The following is a 25225-nucleotide window of genomic DNA, read 5'->3' as shown; positions in this document are numbered from 1 at the left end:
CATACACATGTATGCTAGCAGGATACTTGTCTCTGATATCTGAAACCTTTTCAGACTAAACATTAAACATAAGAACACAGCCTTTCCTTGTACCCTTTGTACTTCTTTCTTAGCTATCCAGACAGCAGCCTCATTTCTCCTGGCTCTCAGAGCTCCTTTGTATCAGCACTGCTTTTCGCTAATGAGAGTTAGATGTTTTACAGTGTTATTCACTAATCCGCCATAACGTATCTCCAGTTCTATAATTCTTTCCTTATATTCAGGGATAAGACTTTTATTTCTTCCGCAGCTCCCTTGTGCTAACATAGCACAGGAACTTTGCTGGTCCTTCTCACAGGTGGACATTTGTGGCATCATTTCTTGGTTACCAGATTTCCCTCTTTCTTTTTATTGGGTCTCTCTATCCTCAGCACAGACTTGTTTTCCTTTCCAGTAATCGTGTGAGCAGGGTAATTTGAATAACTGCTATAGAGATAAAGGCACAAGGAGTTTGATTTAATTTTGTTTTAATTTTATTGTATGAAATGTAACTTGATAGGTAGTAGTAGAATCACAGTGCAGATGGCAAGTGGTGGGCAGATCTTATTACCTGGAACGATTGAGCACTGTCTGCCTTCTATAGTTTTAATTGGCCTTCCTCCATCTTAGAGTAAAAAAAAATCACAATGCTGCTCCTGATGAACTCTGACAAAGGACAATAAACTGACTTAGTTCTAGTTCAGTTTCTATGACAGCAGCGAAGGTGGGTGCACCAGCCAATGCTCAAAGGAGGCGGGCCTGTGAACAAGTGATAGCCAAAGTGTGTGCCTCATAATAATTTGAATTGGAATAGTCAAGTTTAAAAGAATAAATAGTCATAAGGGAACAATTTATTCATATCAGTTCTCATGAACTGACTTAAGACCCAGGTTCTGTCACCCAGCACTTTCTGGGATGAATGTCTCATTTGTGTCACTTGCTTTAGACCTGATTAACCTCAGGACTGTGTTTTGTATGTTATGGTCTCTCCTGTTGGTCCTCTAGTGAACATTTTACTGCCACAAAGAACCCCTGAAAGTGAAAAAGGAAAAAAAAAGGAAGACAGGAATTATCAATATTCTAATTTATAGTAATATTGATAGGCTTACAGCTGCTGCCGCTTGAATGCACACACTTTGTTGGGTGAATTTCAGGCAAGCCAATTAATACCAGTTAGTAGAACATACCTGCTTAGCCAAAAAAACCTGCATGCATTTTTTTTTTTTTTTTACCCCACAAGAAAGTGGACAGCTGCGGATCTTGGGAAACTTTATCAATTTATGAATCTAAGCATGTACACATCATAGAAATCCTTCCGAAATAGTTACACTTGAGACCGGTCATGGGATATGATAACCCAATAGTGGAGCCCTGGCTATAATATCACCTGCTTTTCCTATGTGAAAACACCTCAGGAAGGATGGAAGCATTATAATACTATATGACAATCACTGCCAAACAGCACATCTAGTTCAAGCCAAAATACCTTATTTGAGAACATGAGAGGAAAAGAAGTAGTTAGATTAGGGGAGAAAATAATAATTATTTTTTCCTAAAAGTACATTGAATTAAAAAAATTTATAGCATTCTATTTAATCATTTTTGTCAATAATTGTATTTTATTTCTTAGTTTTAAATCTCTGGATAAATAACAAATTGGAAATCACTTCTGTGTTTAGTGATTAGCATCTGTTATCTTTAACACCTACTAGCCAAACAATTTATTTTACCTTCCTTTTTACTCTCTATGCTATATAACGTCTCTCTATAGTTTCTATGTTTCCTATGTAAATCACATTTGATGGGATAGCTGAGATTCAGATATGTAGTTTTAGGATATTCTTCAATAGGAGGAAATTTTTGAAAGATATCAAAAGATTCAGTCTTTAATGACGTTTATTTTTCCTTTGTTTCTATTAGCTAAATTATTGTCAGACGGATTCAGTAAAACAGAAGAAAATTATAGGACTGGAGTTTCATAAAATAAGAGGAAAGACATGTACTTTTTTTCAGGGGATCCTAACCTATTATAAATCTCTCTAGAACTCTTCCCAGGGATAAATATCCCTCTTCCCCCCCCCCCCCCCCCCCCCCCGCCCCCTTCCCATGGGTTTGATATGTCAGTCAGATTCTAACAAGCACCATTCCACTTTTTGTCTAGCTTGTGTTCATGCAGCCTTTTGCAGACTCTGTTTATTTTTAGATGAGAGGTATTTACATGGTTTTCTTGATACTGATTTTTTCTCATTCTTTTTCTTAAACACTATCCTGTTTTTTTATGTATATATTAGTATAACTTATATGTCCCTATTAACAAAATCCTCAGCAAACATGAGGCAGAATAATGCCTAAAACATAAGCAACACACGACAATAGACTTCCCTGAACCTACTGCTACTAAAACATTTCAATACAGGAAATCAGCAACTTTAAAGCTCACATTACTCTCCCACTTCGAGTAATTTTGAAGGGACCTGATTATACTTTCTCTCTAGACATCTCTGTGAATTAAGAATAATTCCATTGAAGTCAATACTGCCATATAGCACAGAGTTAGGGTCATACAGGGCAACAATTCTTGCCTGATCCTCTGGTGACATGGGATTAGAAATTAACTGGTTTATTAACCCAAGTTAATAAAAAGATACCAAAAATGTTTTCTGTTAGCCTACAGCAGTAACTAGGCATCTGGGTTTACACAAAGTAAGATTTCTGACATCTAGCCCAGTTTCTAAAAACTTTGCCTTCAAATAGTGAAGCACCAGCCAGTTTTACCAAGGATCTTGGTGGCAATGTTTAGACACCTATTTGTTACGTGCTGAGCAAACGTAATAAAATCATTCTCTGTTCCGAGGGAATTCTATTTCTAGCTTTAAAATGAGATGGAGGAAAAAGCGAAAGAACCCACCTGAGGTGGCAGCAAGAGCTGACGAAAATGCCTAGTAAGACCTGAAAGTTCTGTTTTGATTCATTTTTTCTTATAGATTAGCTACATATTCAACTTGCTGCTATTGTGATATTTTATTTTGCAATTACTTGAAACAAATAAGCAGGTTATTTTTAATTTAATTTAAAATTAAATTAAAGATTTAATTTAAAAGAGTGCCGGGATTTCCTTGAATTTTAAACCCAGGCTTATGAAAGTAACAGAGGTGCTGAGTTATGTTCAGGTACACTGGCACCCCTGAGAAGAGAGAACATGTACCTTCAACACCAATTTTGAATCCTCATCTTTAAATAGAAATACTATTGATGGAGGGGAAAAGCTGCTATCAGATTGCTATGCTGTTGCTATAATCTATTTACTGTAAAATGGAAAATGACCCAGGGAAATAAATGTGCTATGCAAGTCTGGGTAAGAAAGGTCTAATAGAAAATGTTTATTTAAGAGAAATGTAGTTTTCCTGCATGTTTGTCACAGATTTTAAAAGATCTAAATCATGACTGCACTTTGAGCTGCCAGTTGTCTGTGCTGTCCTTGCTAATGTGAAGGGAATCCCAAAGAGCGTGTTGACTAAAATCCTTGCATGTTTACATCACGTCTGCTGGGTGTTTACATTCTTTAATGGCATGGACCCAGGAACCTAAAAAGAAACCAGGCAGTGATAATTTAACATTTCGGAATGAAGTGCATAGGATCTGCACTTAAAAGCAAGTTTATTGCCAATTCAGTCAGTCACCAACCAAAGGCATTAGAAATAAACAGCAATGAGTAAGTAGCAAATGTGAAGAATTTAATTTTGATACTCATCTTGCTTGTGAATAGGCTCACTAAACAAATGGCAGCAACAAGAAGGGAGGGTAGAGAGTGTGAATGTTTTAGATTTCATGAGATTATTCTCATTATTTAAGGTTGTCAAGGAAAAAAACCCAACAAGCTGTAGGGCTATTCAGGTTATTTCTACCACTTACTTGGACAAGCATAAATTAAAACTTTCAGGTACTTGTGGCCATGTATTTATGTATGACCCAGATTTCTTTTTTTTTTTTTATGTCAGTACTGCCTTGGTTCTTGGTTCATATTAGCATAGAGCAAATTGGAAAATAATATCTTTTTTTTTTTTCTTCATTTCTGAATACACAAATAATTTGGTATTTTAATTGGTAAGAACCTGAAAATTATTTGTAAGATATTGTTATACAGTACTATGTAAAGTGTACAAACATTTGGGCCTATGAAAATGCTATTCTGTGGCACGGATCACATTTTATTCTATAAACATTCTTAAAGAAATGGATAAAATACTCAATTTTCAATTAGAACACTAAGAATTCACAAGGAGTTTCAGCTAAATCATGCTAACCACTATGAAAATACACTAAATAACAAAGTGGAATATGAATAAGACACTCCCTATAAATGCATATTCCCTAACTATAATCTAAATTTTGTCATAGTGACACAACATTAAACAGGAAAGTTTTATCTGACCTGTAGAGTTAAATATTAGCTAGCGTTAGATTAAAAATATAGGCAAAATAAATAGACTTCAATTTTGATCACAAAATGAATGTGTGGCAATTGGATAAATGAAAGCCAAACTGTGCAGTTAGAGTATTTCACACAAAGGAAGCACAGAAACACTGGGTAAAAATTAATAAAATGGGAAATCCCTGGGTACGTGAAAAGAATATGGGGAAAAAAGAATAAAAATTGCCAAAAGGTACATCATGCACATGGCCAGGTAAACAAATTAAGTGACTTTTTCTATCAATCTAGCCTAAGTTCTAAGCATTTCAGTGCTATTCAGTGGTGTCAGCAATCGCTGAAATGTCCAGGACCATAACAATCAATTGAAAACTGTGACCGATTAGGGCTTTAAAGGGATTATAAGCATTATTCATGCTTTTCTCTCTTCTATGGCCACCCAATTTGACAGAAAATCCATTTCTTATTACTTTAAATCCCTAAACTTCACAAGATATTTAAAGAATAATTTTATAAAGTGCATCCTTGTCTGGAATAAAAGATCACGGAGGTGCCGATTTCAATGTGTCAGTTTGTATTATTCAGATATTTGGCCCAAATCTTTATTGAAAAATAAAACTTTGGAAATGTGGCCACATGAAAGCTGATACAGTGTTGGCTCTCCCAAAGAGACTGAAACAAGCCAGGGGCCTAAGATACATAATCGTTCATGCACCTCCTCATATGAAACAGAAGATAGAAATCTATGACTGTATCGACACCGAAACATAAGTGATTCCAGTCAGATCGTTACTATAGTGTCTTTATAATATCCAGGTTCGGATTAAGGCAAAGCAATTTTAGATTTTTTTGCAGGATCATCAGATTTGGAAACTATCTGACAGCACTGAAGTGCCTCATCCTCATTAAATCAACATAAATGTTTCTTTCTCATGATAGCAAAGCAAATCTTAATTTTGAGTTTGATGACAATTTTACGTAGTAGCTCTAAGAGAGATGATTCCAGGGCACCACTGCTTTGGGGTGCTGACTTTAACATCATGGCTTCAGAACCTGGCACCAATTATATTTGCTTCCAAAAAAGCCGGCCTTTCCCATCTCTGCCTCCTTGTTTTGCTCCTGTGCCGCCTGCTCCCGTGTGCCAGCACAAGTGTTCATGTACTCATAGGCCAGGCTGAAATCAACCTAGAAAAAGAGATGCTGGAGGCCAAAACTTTCTCTTTTAACAGGAATGCCAGGTTATGTACACTTAAACCGACCGTGTTACTTAAGAAATGTAAGACGTTCTCTTTAAAGATCTGCATATAAGATAACAATACTGCTGGTTGGAAAACACCTATTGAACAGCTTTGAGCAGAGAAAGTGAATAACCCATCAGATAGACAGTAGTTAAACAGATCAGGTTGATGGATTTTTGCCTTGCAAGGTATGCTTACGAGCGGTATTTTTAATAGGAATGAAGCTAGAAGAGAACTAAGGAAAGAACAAAAGTAATTGTTTGTGGCTGGAGAAAGTTTATTTGGATAAGAATAAAGAAATGTGACTGCAGGTCACCTGCTCTGAAACCCTACCTGACCTCAGGTAAGAAAGTGAGATTAAAATCATGTAATTGTGGCACACAGAAAAAATTGTGTAAACTAGATATTAATTTGCTTAGGAAAGGAGGCAGGGGAATGCTTAACATCTGCTTAGAGACATGACAGGTAGTAGAGTTGGTTAATTAAACAAATATTTGTGGATAATTTATCTGAGATTGTTAGAAAAAAGATCTTGCTTCTTTTTTTGTTTGATGACTATTATGTGCAGGAAATTTATGGATCAGGGAAAAATTATGAATAATTTACTCAGTGATTGATGGGGGTAAAATTACTGATTATATTAATGGACATTTTTATTTGAATAGCTCTGACAGACAATGAAAAATCTTTCAACGGTCTTGGTTATCAGTAACATAGAATAAACAATTTGTAGCCATGAAGACAAAAATAAAAACGTGTATATAGGTATAAACCCCAAGATATTTGGTTTCTAATCCAAAGAACTCTCTGATTTTTTTTCTTGACTCTTTCTTCAAAGGGCACTAGTTCAGATAATGTGTATTTTATATAGGATCTCACATTTGTCAAGACATGTGTGATGATACAGTGAACACAAAGCCACAAGAATTGCCAGCATTCATGCATATTTATGTAATGTATTCAAAACTCATTAGGAAGCACATTTATTCAGCAATAAAGAAGTATGGACATGTAACGTACTTATGATGACAAAAGTCTTCCTGAAGAGAGAGATTGCTCTCCAGGAGGAAGTTTGTATTCTCGTCGCCTTGGGACTTCTCTAACTCAAACTGCACTGGCTCTCGGAGCATGGGAGCACCTGAGCTGAGCTTCTGCAGCCATAGCTGCTCTGGGGCCTCGTATCCAGCTTGCTCCTTCTTACCAGTTTTTAAGAATGAAGGAGGCAGAATGAAAAGTCAGCTACACCAGGTATTTACCCATCTAATGTTTTTTTGGGAAACCTTTATTCCTTAATGGCATGGCAAAGCAGAAAACAGCACTGTTTGTAGGCACAGACCTCAGTCCTCCTCTCGTTAAGACTGAAAAAGCAGCATGATGAGGTCAAGAAACAGGCTGTGCTCATTCCTTTGTCTATAACTCATCTCCAGTGGGTACTTACTGCGTAGTCTGCCAGCCATCTCCGTGTCAAATGCTCTTCTGCCTCTAAGGAGAAGGAGACTGCTTAGTATAACCCCTGCCCTTAGAAGAAGAAAGATGGCATGGAATGGGTGAAGAATACGTAGCCATCACACCTCAACTTTCCCGACAGAGCACAGGCAATGTATAATCTGGGGGAGGAGCGGCTGTGCTGCTGTGCGCTCTCCCATTCACACGGCAGCTCGAGACCGTGGCGGTGGGTTTGACAGACATGCACTCGGCTGTCTGCAACCAGTGAAGCCAAAAGCCAGTCATGTTTCTGTGAGTCTCTGTTTCCTATTAGTAAAATGAATGTATTTAAAAAATAAGGAGGCATTCAGATATCCCAGTTAAGAGGGATATGCAAATCCTAGAGATTATTTGATTTCTTTTTGATTTTTTTTTTCCCCTGAAAGCTTGGTAATTGCCTGGAAAATGTATGCAGTATCTGTCTGAAAGTGAATGTGTATGCCTTCAGGAAATGGTTCTGGTGTCTTTCAGTGGGCTCTACAAAGGAAATACCATCTTTAATACTGCTTAGTAAACTATTAATATAATAGATATACAAGGACAGAGAATCAACATTTGGATGTTGTTCTTTGATGGTTTTTAAAGCCTTTGCTGTGATGAGAGTAAATAGAAACTTTCAGATGCTCCTGTGTAGGCTTGTATTCACCAGGTTCCTGAGGTCTCTTGGAAAGGGAAGTAATTTTCATTTAAATAATTTATTATCAGTCACAGTGAACTCTACATCTGAAATGCAAACTGATTACAGCTTGCCCATCTGCAAACATTCAAAAAGGCTAAGTCGGGATCCAAAAAAAAAGGTAAGTTTGGCTTAAAAAAAAAAGATAAATTAAGAGAAAAATAGGTTTAAGTTTCTCTTATTTGCTTATCTTTTTTGAAGTCTATACAATGAACTTTTCACTACCAATGTGGATAACTACATTTACCTGTCAAAATGGATCTGGTGTTCTGACATTTTAAAGCTCTTTCCATCTCATGAAATTCAAGATTGACCCATTTCCCATTTTTCTTTCCTTTTCAATTTTATCAATATAGAGTCCCCAGTTTTACTTTTCATTTAATGAAACCCATGCATTTCAGTAACAAGATAAGGCTTTTAATGAATGAAGATTTTAAAAATATGTAAAATGTGTTGAAGAAAATTTTGAAAAAATGAAAAATAAAAAAGTCATAATAACCTTAATAACTTCTGAAACCATTTTATTTCTTTTCATAAAAATCTTATTTGTTAGGAAAGATATTTTGAGTAAAATAGGTCAGCCAACTTTGTGTATAATGCCTGCCAATTACATGTTTCCTTACATTCTTGTTGGTCTTTGTATCTAAATATATGAATGTATTCCTCTAAAATTTATTTGCCTCACTGGACAAACTGGCTATAGGATATCCTCCTCAATGGAAGAAGTCGCCCTGAAGAAAACAATATGTATCTCCAGAGGTGAGTGGCTTTCCCTGTTCACATGATATTTTTTCTGTCCCCTATTTAATTGTGACATCTCTTTTCTGGAGTCAGAACCTTCAACTCAGAAGCCCTTCTGTTCCTTCATCGCAACAGAGAAATAAGGAAAATGAAATTCCACAGTGAACCAGACCTTAGTGATTTGCTTTCCAAGGGGTGAAGCACTGGCCATGCAGAAAGGACAGAGCTTCCTGAGCTGTGCAATGCAAACTTCTGAGCAAAGAACCGTTTCGTGCTTGGTAGTCATCCTGCAGTTCCATACAACCTTCCCAAGGTATGAAGAAATGTTTCTGAAGAACATTGGAGCTCCACATTTCTTCTCCCTTGGATCGTACAGGCAGGATAATGGATGTTCCCTTTTAAAGCATTTGTGCTATTGGTTGTCTTGTAGGGTTATCACTGTTTTACAAAAAGCTGTTTCCTCATGTAGTTCCATGTTCATTATTCTCTTTACTTCTGAAAAAAATATTAACTTCAGAAAGTCCTAGGCAGAGATATATCATCCTGCATCAAATGAGTAAAACCTGATAATTCAGAAGTTGTTGGCAAGCAAACAGCAGCCCCGTGCCAGGTCATGTTCCCACAGGCTTCTCTGATAATCACTAATTGCTCCAAACTCATATATTCAAAACAGAAAAGAGAGCTGATTTCATAGAGTGACATCAATTAGAGGAAGAGATGACACACTGCATCAGCCTGCCCATCAATACCATGTTTTTCTACTAACCATTGCCATGTTTATTCTCATTTTAAATAATGGAAATGCTGAAGCTTCTGCCATTTTAGTAAGGAAACTGTTCCTCCCCTGAATGTAGTTCACTCTCAAATAATTCCTACAGACATGAATTTTCTTCTGATTTTCATACTCTTTTGCACTAGACTAAATAATTGCATTTTCCTCCTTGTTAACGCCCTTCGATATCTTTAAGCATTTATAATGTGTCCAATTAGTTGTACAATGGGAAGCTATACAAATGCCGGGGGAGGATCTTCTAAATGAAAAAAAGGGAGTTAGACATTGATTTTCTGTAAAAGCAGAGCACTTAACTGCACAATACTCTGCTCTCTCCTGGGCCAGATCCAGGAAAGGATTTAGGCACCTAAGGCAACAGTTGGGTAGATACAAATTGTCTAAATCCATTCAGCCACTATCTAACCTTTGGGGAGCTGAAATTTGATAAGGAACTCCCTGTTCCATCTTAAAATCCCTAAGCACCTAGTCTTGTGCTTCTGTGGATGCTCAGACTAGATGATGTCTATGGAGTCATCTTATTACTTATTTTCCTTCTAAAAATGACTGGAACCCCAGAAGCAGACATTCCTTTGCTTGAATCTGCTTCCAGACTTAACCTAAGAGGTTTCTTTGCAGCATGCCAAGAGCACATCTACAGAAACAGGCTGCCTCTTTCTGCAGTCTTCCCTTCTTTAAGTTAAAGGACAAAATGACAATGCTGTTTGCTTTTTCTATCAGGTTCTAGAGTTCACCAGCTCACAAAGTAGGGTCCGAGTTCAGTTTCTTCCTCAGTCAGAGAGCATTAAACACACAGCTTCTGTCTCAAAGGAAAGTGCTTTCACCTCTATTCGGGCCATCAGCTGCATCGCCAGGGCACAGAAGAGAAACCCTCACACCTTCCGTCGCGGCCGTGCCGCCACGGCAAGGAGCGCCAGGGTCTCTGGCCAAGGAGACGCTGTCATCCTGTAGCCTGTGGCATTTCAGAGGGAGCATCTACAAATCATCCCAACCTCCTACGTGCAGAAGCCAAGGGAAGCCATGTGTGAACTTGGGGGTCCGTTATTAGTTTCAGGTACCCAAAATGTATATTTGATATCCGTGTGGTTAACCTCTGTCCCTGAGTTAGTCTAGCTCCTTCCCCGTACTTATTTTGTCTTTCCTCTGGAAATAGCTCAGATTTTAAGAAGGTAACTGTAAGGTTGGGGAAAATTCATATGAGAAACTTCCTCTTTCTTTTCTTTTTAAGTTCTCTGGATTTATATTTTAATTTTTTTTCTGAACATTTCAGCTAGCATTACACATCAGTTATTTCTTTTTGAGCCTTTGATCATGTTTAGATACCTTTTTTCTGGGGCATTTCTTGCCTTTGTACATCTATCTGGTATTGAGTTTTAACAGAAATTGAGCAGCATGTACCTGTTTACTTTATCACTGCATTACACTAAATAGTTATATTTGAATTGTTACTCAGTCTTGTCAAAAATGTCTGTCTTCACAGATTTTTCCTTTTTCTGACATATTTATTTTGAAACTGTTTTTCCTGAGACTATTAACTTGTAATTTTGAAATTTAATCATAATTGGTTTATTAAATAAATATATTCTCTTCCTGGATAACCTCTTAGAGTATTCTGATGCATTTACACACACTAATAACCCTTACTTATGACTTTAATCTATCAAAATCCTTTCATGCAAGCCACTTCAGGTCGTTTAACGTGTAACACATGCTGAGGTGCTTTTTTAAAGGGCTTTCTAATATTTAAATATAAATATATTATAAATTTAAATATATTAAATCTACCGCCTCCTTTCCCTTTATAATTTTTTTAATTCTATCAAGAAAATAATCACTGTTGATAAAAGCTGTTGTTTGCAAACACATGTTGAATATGGCTTATAACATAGTATCCTTGTTAAGCTACTCGGCATTTTGAAAGACACATGTTGAATATCTGATAAAAAAGACAGAACATATGCACTGGGGCTCTGTTGGGTAAAGCAGAGTAGTAGCTAATTTACAAGGCATAATTCTGATTTTAGAACACTGCTTTTATCCCAGTAAACTGTGTTATTACTTTGTCAGGGCTCATCAAACAAATATTTTGAATAAAATAGAGTATCTGGGTTGTTTCCAGAAATCTCAGTTTGACTATCTATTTATTGTTACTCATGGTATATGCTCATTTTCATAAAGCAGGAAGCATTTCTTTTCCCTTATGTAGACAACTTCAGAAGTTAAGCTTAATGCCGGCAGATACCAGCCTTATATGATAATGTCTATTTCCTTAGGATTGCCTTTATGCCCTACGTTCTGGGCAGGAGTTTGTGTTTCACAAACACTTCCCCGGGAGCCGAGGATCAGCTGTATTTTCGGACTGCAGATAGGGTGTTGTGGATTAAGAACTGTTATTATTGTGAGAATGAGTTGTTGGATGCTTTCTTCTTTACAACAAAAACCTCTGTGGGGACTTTTTGTTAAATTATTATTTTTCAGTAGATAACAGCAAATTGAATTCTCCATTCCAACATAGGCAGAAATTCTGCCTATAATGAGGGAAGAATTAAAGGTACTTATCGGCTCTTTTTTTCATACTGAATCCTTTCACTACTCGTTCTACTTTTTGTCTGTTTTCAGCCATTTTTGTTCCTATCTTAAGAAGCCTGATCCTCCTCCAGCAGGAGTCAATGAAATCTGGCCATTAACCATGAAGGAAATTAAAAAGCATCCCCTCAGAAATCATTACAGCCTATTCTTCTTTATTCCCGCTGCTTCAGTCTATGGTTTTGGTCTTTCATAACTCTTCTGTTTATTGTCTCAGTTTGCAACTGTTCTGTCATGTTTTGGCTCATTGATTTTGCTTCCTTGGTTCTCACAGTAGCTTTGCTACTCAAATGCTCTGTTTTCCTCTCTGCAAAGGAAACAGGTATTTTGCTGTACAAACAGGTTGTTTGTTGGATTTGAGGCAACAGCAATCACCAGCCCTCCATTCAGTAAGGTTAATATCCTGTTAACTCCAGCTTCAGTCCACCACCATTCCCCCTCACGCTCCTGACTTATGAGGGGATCACGATTTATTTGCTGGACTTATCAGTGCTTTCTTCTCCTGGTAATTGCCTGACCTGCTATGATTGTTGTTTGCAGTATTTACTGACTCACAGATCTTTCTGCCTACTTTATCTCTGCTCGTTCTTATCAGAAGAGGCTCATTGACATTTTGTTTGGTCAGTGCCCGCACAGAGACTTGTCAGTAAAAGTTCCTGTATTCTAATGATGGTCACTTTGATCTCCGTAAGGTTTTCTGGTTTGTATAGCATTCAGGGGAAAAAAAACAACCCCTCTCTGAAATTAATGGTATGTTTTATATGATAGTGTACTGGGTTTTAGTACATATTTAACACAGAAAACATTTACTTTGTTTCATGCCCCATGACAGTTGTATATTTTTGCTAACAAAACCAAAGCTGAGCTAATTTTACAACATACAAAATTAACACCATTTGCTTAGAATAACTCCTCCCCACAACTTTAATTTTGCTTCAGAATATGTTTTTGTTTATCCTTGTACTGCAAAATGCAAAGCGAATGCCATTAGTGCCTTTACACACTGTGCTCTGTGCAAATTATGCTGAGCAGCAACAGACTTCAGCAATAAGTGGCCACATAGTGAGATGAACAGTTATATAACCACAGACAGTAATTGGATGCTATTAATGAGAATTTGGGATAACACCATTTTTTTAGCCTCAGACGTAGTTAGCTTTTTGTAATCTCAATTAATGCCATATACACTCTTTTTACAATGTATAATTGTTTTCCTAATCTCCAGTTATGCTCTGCAGAGTCACTGAAACAAGGACCTCTCTCCGTTACCCTGATTTGTCCAATTGCCTGAGAATATGTAGCACAAGTACGGATTTTTAGATGGTGCCTCTGCATACGGATAGGTGAAAAGCTATGTCACCTTGTAGGCAGCTCTAAGAAGAAATTGTACTTTTCAGAGTCCTAATTCTTTTACCTTTTCCCTTCCATTCCCCCTGTTCCTGTGAATAAGTGCCTGTAGCCCTGGAAAGGGGTGGCAGCTTATATTACACCTGCTCAGATAGTCTGTCTGGCCAGAAGCCAGAGCAGGGCAGAAGCAAGCATCTGTTCATATTTTATTTTTCCTTGCTGTCAGCTTACAGCAGGGAATAAACGGGGAGCTGAGGTTAGGCCCCGCACCACACTCCTATTTTTAAGGTACTTTCCAACATGATGACCCTCATTCTTTACCTAGAAGAACTGAACTGAGATGTTGGCAGTTTAAAAGGACACAGCTCCAGCATCTGCTGTGGACAAATAGACGCTTCTTAGCAGAAGGTGTAGCAAAGTAAAAAACACCCTTGACTTCAAAATGTAGAGTTTTTCACGGAAAACTGTGGCCTTGTCAGGTGAGTACGAGCGTGATCTGACCTGATTTCCTGGGTAACTGCAGTTACTGCAAATGAAGCCAGTGGGAGCTGCAGGTGCTCAGCACTTTGGAAAATCCGGTATCAAGTAACAAAGCTGAACTTGCAAAGAATGTTTTTTAAAGAATACCGGTTGATCAATGTTCAGTTAAACACCTCAAATTGTGCTGGATGTGATCACATTTAAAGGACTTCATCCCTATAGCAATCTAATACAGCACTGCAGCTGAAAGAAAGAATTACAAGAAATTCAAGATTCTTTTTTTTTTTTGCTATGTTTTTCTTATTTTCTGCTTAATGTCACTGAGCTCTATCTGATTGGCTGTTCTTTTATCTTTAACCAAAGTCTGTGACTATAGAAATTAGTTTTTACAGGAAAATTATTGCTAGGTGAAAAGCCTGGAATTTTGGATAAAATGTCTTGTATTAGGACCTTGTGGAAAGCAATGAAGCTACCTGCTTGATCCTTTGAGACTCTGAAAGAGTCCTGTTTTATCTAGTTTACTATTACTTGTGTTTTCTAGCCCAGGACACCTTCTCTAAGTGAGCTTCCTCACTTCCCCTGTGCGTCAACAGATTTCATATCAAAAAGGTTGGCAAGTTCACTAGCACACCACCTCCTTGAGCACTTTAAATGAAGGGGGAATTTGAACAAAACAATTTAAAATATGGCTACGTGCCTGCTTCTTTGCAGATGATTTTGTGCAGTCTCCATTCCCGGAGGCTTTCAAGACCAGACTGGATAAAACCCTGAGCAACCTGGTCTGATCACACAGTTGACCCTGCTTTGAGCAAGAGATTCAACTAAAGACCTCCTGAGGTCCATCCTGACCTGAATTATTCTGTGGATCAAGATTCTTGCTTTTAAAAATTCTTGTGCATCTGGAATGACAGCAGGATATGCTGGGAACTGCTTCTCTTGCTGTGTTCTTCCCAGTGTGCCAGGGAGGGCTGGCTTTGGAAGCTCCTGCTTTTAAGAGGCAAGGTTCCCTTGGTTTTGCACTTATCAAAGGCTGGAAGCCAGGCGAGATGCCAGCAAGATGTAAGACCTAAACTATACAAAGTTATATAAGACTTTCAGTATTATTAACATACTAAAACTGAACTTTCCTTATATTTCAATTGTCTGTAACATATGTCAATGATCTATGATAACACTATATTTATTTTTCAAGAGAACTGTCTCATCCTATTACCTTTGAATATAGGTTTTATTTCTATTTGTTATTTCTTATCTGAACTACCTACAAAATGTGTAGTTCAGTTTATGGAGGAGAGGCATTGCAGAAAAAAATACAGGAGCACTACATTACATTTTTTTAAAAGACTGAATACTTTTTGAACTAAGAGTCTCAGAAGCAAAATGTCTGAATGCTTCTCTAAATAAAAATTTACCATAAAAAAAATTTGAAGTGTGAATTTAAAACTCATAAACTACTCCATACTAACTCTTTTTTGCAGATTCTCTTAGCTAGCAATAAGTGTGAAGTAACTTACTCCACTTCCGAAAAACCTCCGTAAGTTCACACCTTAGCTTTGACATGGAGGAGGTTATCTCACATTCACTGTGCATTGAGCGCCTACGTGAGTAACTAGTGTGTTGCAAACTCACAAACTCTGACCAATGTTGCTGTACGAAAAAAACCTCTTGTGTGCATTTTGGAGTATCTAGACATGTTTTGGAAAGAAAACTTACGTGATTTGGATCAAGATAAAGGAATGAGCAGAGTCACCATAGATGTTGTGCTGGTTTTGGCTGGGATAGAGTTAATTTTCTTCATAGTAACTAGTATGGGGCTGTGGTTTGGATTTGTGCTGAAAACAGTGTTGATAATACAGAGATATTTTAGTTACTGCTGAGCAGTGCTTGCACAGAGTCAAGGGCTTTTCTGCTCCTCACACCACCCCACCAGTGAGTAGGCTGGGGGTGCACAAGAGGTTGAGTGAGGGACACAGCTGGGACAGCTGACCCCGGCTGACCAAAGGGATAGTCCATACCATATGATGTCATCCTCAGCATATAAAGCTGGGGTAAGAAGGAAGGGGAGGATGTTTGGAGTGATGGCGTTTGTCTTCCCAGGCAACTGTTACATGTGTCAGAGCCCTGCTTTCCTGGAGATGGCTGAACACCTGCCTGCCCATGGACAGTGGTGAATGAATCCCTTGTCTTGCTTTGCTTGTGCGTGCGGCTTTTGCTTTACCTTTTAAACTGTCTTTATCTCAGCCCATGAGTTTGCCCGCTTTCACTCTTCTGATTCTCTCCCCCATCCCGCCGGGGGCGAGCGAGCGAGCGGCTGCGTGGGGCTACACCACGACAGACGTAGTCCCGTGGTTGTTCCTGAGGCATGCAGCAAGCCTTCCTGAGATTCAGCGTTGCTCCTGCTCCAGGTAGGCAGTGAACCTGAAACGCCTTGTATGGAGAAACAACACAAGAGTGAGATACATTAGACTGATTTGAGCATCTGCTCCTAGTCCTCCGCTGCTTCTAGTAGATGCTTTTCCTCCATCCTACATCCCTGTTAAACAAAGTGTTCTGGTATTACAGACTGCTTCTTTGAGCTCTGCCATAGACGATGTGGCAAATTCAGACGCCCAGATCCTATGCTACATCGGGCAGAGGGAAACCTGACCGCTGCGGCAGTCTCTGCCTCACCAAGAGCCACAGAGAGAGCCTGGGGCTCCTGCCCTGCATGGGAAGCATCTCTACCTTCTGTCACTCATCTGTGTAACTTTAGGTGCTGCTTGACAAGATAAACAAATGTATAGCTAACAATGATGGCAACAGCAGGGTTCACTCGTCAATGGGTGTATTTTCTGTGTGTTCATACTCGCCCAACAGCAAAGGTCACTGAGGGCAGATTTAGGCTTCAGGCTATCCCATTCTAAATATACACAACGCCCTCCCAAAATATTAAAATAGATTGCACACGAGACAGTATTCAATCAGTTTACTAAACCGATCAGCAAAATTCAGCAGATTTATAGCATCAGTTCAGTTTGGAAAACTTCCCCAAACTTCCTGCGCTTAATCAGCCTTTTTGATCTAAAATCCAAGTGGGAATTCTCACTATGGCTTTTTTTCTTATGAAAATTTCAGCACTTTCTATCTCTCACTAAGCCAAAAATACTGAGGGAACAGTCTTTTTTGTGGCATTTTGGCACTTGTAATCCGGACTGGAACCACAGTGTGCAGAAAGCTTAAAAACTCCAGGGAAAAGCTAGCTATACTTTATGAATCTCTAAAAAAAGTTCTTTTTCAGGTGAAATGATGATTGTCTTCATAAAACAATTTGTCCATTCCAATTTCAAAATGATACAATGGCTTGACCAAAAAAACCCCAGATAAACTATAACATTTCAAAATGGATTTTCAAAAAGCTCATAGTCTTGAGAATTTAATGTTTGGAAGACACTTGCAATTTATGCCTGTGCTCAGAATGTATGAATAAAAAATGGTCTTTGTAATGAGTTTACAAGCTAAAAATTCAGTCTGCTTCAAGTCAAAAAAGTACTTCAGTAGGGCTAACTCCAATTGTAAAACATCAAGAACAAGGTTTCCAAAAATCATTAGAATAGCTGAAAAATCAGGAAAAAATTAAGAACAACAACAAAAAGAGTTCTCTGTGTATTAATGCAGATTTTTTTAACATTCTTCTTTAAAGGTTAAAGAGTTTATCTTCAAATGAAAACTGGAACTCTCACATAATCACACAACTTCAGGACTGAGAGCTTTCAGAAACGCGGCCATTACCCATAGCAAAATTAGAAGAGAGAAAACATTGCGTATCCTTAATAGTGAGGTAAATGCATACCTCAGACTTGACAGGATGGATACCTACATCAGAGTAACTGTGGCTGTATCTGTACTGCACCAGTGAACGAGTGGAGATATCAGCTGTTGGGAGTGGGGTTGGGTCTGGAGCAGGAAGCTCCTGTGAAGCTGAGACACGGCATTTCTTAGCTGAGGTGCAGCAGGTTGTGGACTCCAGCTGCAACAGCACTGTATCGTGTGAGCTGTCTAATCTGTTATCATGACAACTGTGTACCGTGTCCAAGACACCACGTATAGATGTTCTGTATGACTCAAATGGTCAGATGGTCAAATATCGAGTGAAGTGCCTGAAATGTTTTAGGGGTTGTTCATTTCTGAAATATTTTGTCTTTGAATGTAATTTTGCTGTTTCCTTCAGCAGAGAGTTTCCCGTGGAACAAAATCAGAGGAGGGACAAGAGGTTTTCAGGTCTGAAAAGCCCCATAAAGGAAGGCATGAAAATGAGAATGGAAGGAGGATGCTTCAGGAAGTGTTCAGGAGGAGAGGTGAGGAGGTACTGTAAATATATAAATGGAGATAAAGGTACTGACACCCAACTGCCAATATAGGTTTTTAAGTCCAGAGCCCAGAAGAGGGGAAATCTGAAAAAATATCTATTTGATTATGTCAACACCTGTGGGAAAAAAATCAATTAATCTACATAAGGAAAGTTGTGACATAAATCAGAAATGTTGAACTAACTATAATAGCAATATAAATGACCATCAAGAGGCTTACGATTGAATACTTTGGTTAATGTTGCTGTTATTATTTGTGCTTACTTATATTACAACTATACCAAAGAATTTAATATTTATGTATGAAGACAAGAAATATTCAGTCAACAGATGGGGAGGGTACAAGCACCAGCAAAAGCAGTGCTGGTCAGTATGATAGGCGACAGTCTTAAGACATGGGCTACTTAACCTTTGTCAACATTTTGTAGGTGTCATTGAGGAAAATTTTGAAGGTGATTTTTGCAGGTATTTACAGGTGGGTTACAGTGCAAGGGAGAACGGGATGGTTGGCTGTGCTAGGTGGAAGGATTCAGTGAGGGGGGTGATTGCACGTACAGTAGGAAGGGGAGATGTGAGCACCATGCAACTCGAGAGTGGCAGACAGGTTTTCACTGTCACTTCTAAAGACTTACAACCCCTGGCCAATGTGTCTCAAATGTACAATGGCACTGGGCATGCTTCTCAGGTTAGCCCATGTGATTGGTACTCAGTCTGAACGCCCACGTTAACCCCACTTACAGCATCTTGCTGATAAGCAGCACTTGCATCGCAGCATCATCACTAATTTTGTAGCCACCCAGGGTTATCTCTGGGAATATCTCTTCATTTTTTTATGATGCCACACTGTTCCCCCGCCCCCCCCCCCCCCCATGAGCTGTACTTGCAGGAGAGATACTCTGTCCTTGTTGGAGTGTAGGAAGCCAGAGGTTTTCATATGGGTCACTACAACAGATGGGTTCCCCCCACCAAGGCACCAGCCACCAGCTCCCTACTGCCACCTCTGCCGACAGCGTCCCCTCCTTGACCCGCTACGCCACCTACTCTGGGACGTGCTTGGCGGGCGCCTCTCGCCATAACCCACGTTCCCATGGACTTTCGCCCTGCAGGGCAGCTTGGGAGCCTGTGAGCACCAGCTAGTGATGTTCGGACAGGCTGGGAAGATGTCAAGTGCGAAGAATGTTAAGTACAGCGTAAGACTGCATGCACACTATGGACGCACAGCCCTCCAAAAAAAGAGGGTTCCCAACAGATTTTCGTAAATTTACCCTCAACATTAAAAAAAAAAACAAAATTGAAAGAGTCAAAATAATTGACAATGAAGGGAACTTAACTGTCCTTGTTGTTTGATTTTAAACCTATTGAACCTCTAATGAAAATAGAAAATATTTTAAACTGAAAGCTCCCTTTATCTGTGATGTTAATAGGGACACATTGTACACTTCAGGTTTTTTCCATTCATTTGCTCCTAGATAAGCAGTATGCTATTACTCTCAAGCGGTGCTGTCTTCAGGGACTATTTCTGTCCAGCACTTGGGAGAATGCATTATGAGATGTCAGCATGTGTGAGCAGAGATAGTATGGCTTGCCATGTACAGATAGGCCATATTCTGCTATAAAATGATGGCTTTGTCTTTTATCACTGTCACAGCCTTACTTAACAAGCTGTGACTCTGTGGTTCATCACAAAGAAAACTGTCACCCCTCGATACGTGCCTTGAATGCCCTTTCATCTTCCGTGCAGGTAGGATCTGCCATGTGACATCAAGCAGAACAGTAACTCCAGATGGACTCTGCTAGTGCAGCAGTATATTAACAAAGGGGTTCACTGGCACAAATCCAGACTTTGCACCTTAGATTAGATTACAGGGATGAAGAAAACATATGTAAGCTTTTAAATGAAGCAAGACCTAGTAATATGTCATAAATATAATTAGAAAAAGGAAATGTTAGTAATCCATCGTGTTTAAGTGATAATTTATTTATCATGGTGTTATTTCGAGCAACAGATAAATCAATTAGAGTTGCTTTTGAAAGCAAATAAACGGTGTTGGTTCAATGGAGTGATGACAGACCGAGTGTTTTGAGGAACTCAAAAGTTCTGTAGTTGGATTTCTCCACATAATTACGTTTAGGGTGAAATGTGGAGAATCACTGGCCTTCACTAAAGACTGTGATGCTGCTAGCAATTTTTCTGGATCTTAGCGCTTCTATTCGTAAGGTCACTGAACAAAGAAACAGTGCCCGTTGCTAGGATCAGAGACAGACACCTAAGGAGAAAAGCCTTCAGCATTTCCAGAGGGCACATATATTAAATAGTTATACAGGGTGTTTAGCGAGTGCTTTGCACCAGAGCCTGCAGGTCAGAATTTTTTCTGGCAGAGGAATATGGACATATTCTGCTCACTTCAGCATTTTGTGTGGCCATGGGACATATTATACTGCCAGAGTTGTGATTCTGCAGATCAGATTAAACTACTTTGTGGACATTAAAGTATGAATATTTCATGTGAGCTTTTACAGGGCTTAATTTAAATGGAGGTGCTGAAGTACTTCTCCATATTCCTCTTTCCTAGGATTTTGTATTTTTAAACTAGTCTTCCCTTGCATAAAGTTTTCTTCCATGGGACTGCTTTTTAATTGTGTAAGTGGGAAAATCTGAAATATTAATCCTCATGAGGTGCAGGCTTCTAATCCCAGCGCAGTAAAAGGAAGGAGAAGAAGAAAGAGATGTCTGTCAGTCAACAAAAGTGTCTTCTGAGGGTGTAATATTACAAGGAGTGGAAACAGAGTAGTTTGTCCATTGATGGAAAAGTGCAGCTTTCACATATAATAGTGCTGCCAGGATTTGAGGGATGCCAAGGAAACCTGTGTGGACGTGTTACCAGTAAAAGTGCCTGCCTGGCTGGTGCTTAAAAATAGAAAAGAGGGTGTTGAGTACATAGAAACTGATGTTGAAGAATTTCTAACCTCTTTATTTTAAAATAGTGTCATCTCCCTCTGCCTGATTCTGAGTGTTCTCACCCCCACCAGTGCTCAAAGATTTGAAACAAAATATGACTCCCTGGAAATGAGGTTACAGATAGTCTCTATCTGGATAATGTTTCTCCATTAAGTCTGAATGCTTGATTCCCACTGGTGACTGCTTTTGGCTATACTGAAGATTGGTATCGCTACACACAAATATGGACCACACAGATCATTTGGGCTCCTTACCTGGGAGGGAGGGAAATGAAACCCCTGGGTTTGTTTCACTTTAAAATCTCTGCTCAAGTGAGTGCGAATGGGCAGTGAATTCATCTTTCCTGTCCCAGCTATGCTGCCAGAGGGATACCCAGCTCCAAGGGTCCCATTCAACTTCTTTTAGGCTTAACTTAAGCCCCACTGTAACTTCTGGATGACTTCTTTGCCTCTCCCTGTCCCAAAAGCTTGTGATATGTATGTGCACAAAGAGTTAAGACTCTGAGACTAAGCCCACATTCACCTCTAGGCAAATATATATTCTAAGATTAGGCAGCATTAAAAAAAAAAAAAAAAAGTTATTTTTTCACTTCCACACGGTAAGATTAATTTATCACGGCAGCTCCATCCCCTTGGGCCCTTCTACTCACTACAGGTCCTAGCTCTTGGACTCACCTCTTATTAAAAATAGATTTGGTTTTCATCCCGCATGTAACCTGTTTCCCATGGAGATTAGAACCATGAAAGCATACAGCGGTGAAAGTCCCATTGCAGGCCCAAAGGCTGAAAACTGCTGTGTCTTCCTGATGAAAGGCTCAAGTAATGCCAACTGATGATTGCGTTTCCACTTTTATGGCTGGACCACTGTGGGATTTGCACAGTTTATGGCGTGGGTGAGTTGTGTAGCTGACACTTTCTGATGTGAAAGTCTGCTACCGCATAAGGTTGGGTCACTAGTGAATTTTGCAACACTGAGGATAGATGCTGATGTTCCCTTTGCACTGCAGAGAAAGAAGGGGGATCCACAGAATCCGGCATAGTGAGGAGGAACCCAGTTGAGGTAGTTCATGGAAAAGAGAGGTAAGACTTATCTGTTTCCAGAAGCCTAATGGGCTTACTGATGCGCTCTTAACCCCAAGTTTTCTCCTGTAAGGAGGCATTCAGCCCTTTTCCCAAACACCAGCAAAGCTTTTCAAAACCAGCTGGCAGTACTGCAGCCCGCTTCTGTAATAACTCAGTGAGAGCCTCATGACTGGGGCACCTGGCATGCGTACTGGTTGTTATGCTTCCCTTTTCCGTCTCAGAGGAGATCGCATTTCTGTGTGTGCACAAGCATGCAATGGGCAAAATGTTAGTGCAGTTGCAATAAATCCTGCCTGTGTGTGCACACGAACTCATTTAATCTCTCTGATGCAGTATGGCACACATTTTGTAGCATTCACTGGATATCTTTGGAGTCAAAAATGGTATGCAACATATCAGTTATCATTTTTCTGCCCTCCTTTTTGTATGTTGCAGGAAGTCAGTGTACAGTGTACATAATGGCTTTAGGCTATGATAAGTCAGGCAGAAGAATGTTGATTTAGATATATCGTTAATTACGACACCGATGTGATGCAGACCTGTCTTCACAGTATGAGAATACTTCCTGAAAGTGATGGTGTTACAATGTCATTTATCATGCTCCCCTTTGGTTTTCAATTTGAATTAAAGATCTGTTTTATTCCATCTCTGTGAAATCAAATGATACACTGCTCTTTCTCTAGAAAACACACTATTATACCTTTATGTGCCAATTTTTCATCTCAACGCATTATATAATAGTTCAAATGAGAGCACAAAACAAATAACACAAAAACAGCTGGTGGGAAACTTTACTCAACATTAGGCACTTTCAAGCCTGAACGGTGTAATGCGCACAGCTTAATGCATCATATGCCTTTCCCAATTTAAGCCTGATTGTGCAAAAAGGGCTGTGTAGGGACACCGGTGGACAGCTTCTGTTATGGAGTCATGCTGAAGTTAAAGGTCTGCCTACATTTGCTGCACAACGGAGCCAGGTTATTTTTACTTCCCATTTTGTGTTGTTTAAAAAGTAATGCTAAAAACATAGAGGTGGAAAACTGGTTTATACTCACAAAATGTCTGTGCAAATAGAAGCATTGGAGAAGAGTATTATTCTCTTAGGTAACATTCTGAATTTAGATACTAGCATCAGCTTTTGATTTTTTGGACTTTCAGAGTTTGAATGGACAAGTGTCAAGAGATTTGGAGTTGTAATTAGGTTTTTTTTCTGTATTGTGCCCTTTTTGAGCCCATTTACATCTCTGATAATGCTGCCTTTATGATACTTCTGCCTTTTCAAGATTACTGAATAGGGAGTTGCTGACAATTTTGGCAAAGCTACCTTGGAATATTGTTTAAACAGTCAAGAAAACCCCTTGATGTTGATTCTTGATTAAGTTCATTTCATGCAGCATTCAATAGAATGCCAGCAGAACTAGATTTAAACATAAATCCAATAACGTGTAAACTATGGCTTAGAAAGGATTTTATTCAGAAGGTGAAGCCTTGAATGTAATTATACCTAACAACTGTAATTAAAAGTACTGATCAGGTATAACTTTTATAAAACTTTTATTTCCTTTGGATAAGAAAGGCCATTTCAGGAAAATAAAGTCATCTGAGTCATTTACCTTCTCCAAATGCTGCAAGATAATTGTATATTTCAAATTAGTCACTAGTAACCATGACTTCCATGAGAAACTCTACCTCTGTTTAACATCTACAGCACCATCCACACTGTCACCTGGCTGTGGAGCCAGCTGAGTGCCTGCCCTCGCCTGCAGCGGGTCCCGGACACGGGACATGGTGCAGATCTGCGGAGGTGGCGTGGCGGCAATCATTGGCTCCTCCAGCTGCTCGCAGATTGACGGACAGTCGTCGTGCAGAAATGCACCCCATGGCATACGGGATGCTTTTTGAAGCTTCACGCTGTTTTTCAGCTAAATTCTTAGCTACTCTTCGTATGCTGGAAAGGCACGAGAGCACACTGGGCACCTCTGTTCTGCACTTGATGTATTTTCTCAGACTGTACCCTCCCTGAGAAAAAGACTGTCTTTTTCTGTGTCTTTATTCATTCCCTAGGGCAGTAAAAACCCCACAACTCAGCTGGGGCCTGTAGGCACAAGTGCACAAGTAATAAAAAAACCTGTCATATACAAATGCTGAACACCAATAATGACGTTCTTGAGGTACAGATCCATTTAGTTGAGTGAATATTAATGATTAATCTCATTTATAATTTATCTGTTTACTGCCATTTTGGTTTTATTTATCTATTGTATAAATAATCTATTAAAAATATCTTTCTTTTTAAACAGAAGACAGTTTGGGGTCAGTACAAACATAATAAAACTGTTACACGGTCCTTACAACCAACAGGTAAAGGTAGGCAGTAAAATTCTAGCTTCCAAAAATAACTTTTTGTTACAGCGCAGCAGTGAAAAACCATTTCAGGTGAAGGTGAGGAGTAAAATTCCCGGCTTCCAAAAATAACTTTTTGTTACAGCACAACAGTGAAAAACCATTTCAAAGTGCTGACGGACCACTCCTTCTGGTTGTTGTAGTCTTTAGCAGGCTGTCCATTATCTGACTGGTAGATAAGACTGTTGCTTCCAGACCTAGAGCAGCTGCTGCAGAGTGACCTCTGAGCCACGTCCCCCCGTTCATCCAAGCCCAGGCAGACCCACCAGCAATGGGGCGAAGCACAGAGCCCGCTTGGCAGCGCCGGGGCGGTTTGCCAGGCTCCGCGCTCTGCAGCAGCCCGTCTGCCCTGGGGTGCCTGGCCAGCCCTGCACCCGCCGGGCGCTTCGCCTGCATCCCAAACGTCCTCCTCTCTCCGCCCCGATGATGGAGGACTGGCTGACTTATTTGGTACCGACTGGACTGATTTATTTGGTTCCCAGAAAGTTTTTCCATAGCATTCGAGAGGGCTTGGCAAAATTTGTGGCTTTTATACAATATGTGGGAGAGATTAACCTGCTTTGTACATAATGAGAACAGAGTAATTTCTGAGGCATGATTTGGTGTGTTTTGTTTCCATTTTTATTAATCCACTGAGAGGCGTTG

This window comes from Balearica regulorum, chromosome 6 (genome assembly GCF_011004875.1).
Source record: "Balearica regulorum gibbericeps isolate bBalReg1 chromosome 6, bBalReg1.pri, whole genome shotgun sequence".
Classification (NCBI taxonomy): domain Eukaryota; kingdom Metazoa; phylum Chordata; class Aves; order Gruiformes; family Gruidae; genus Balearica; species Balearica regulorum.
This window is presented reverse-complemented; position numbering follows the sequence as displayed.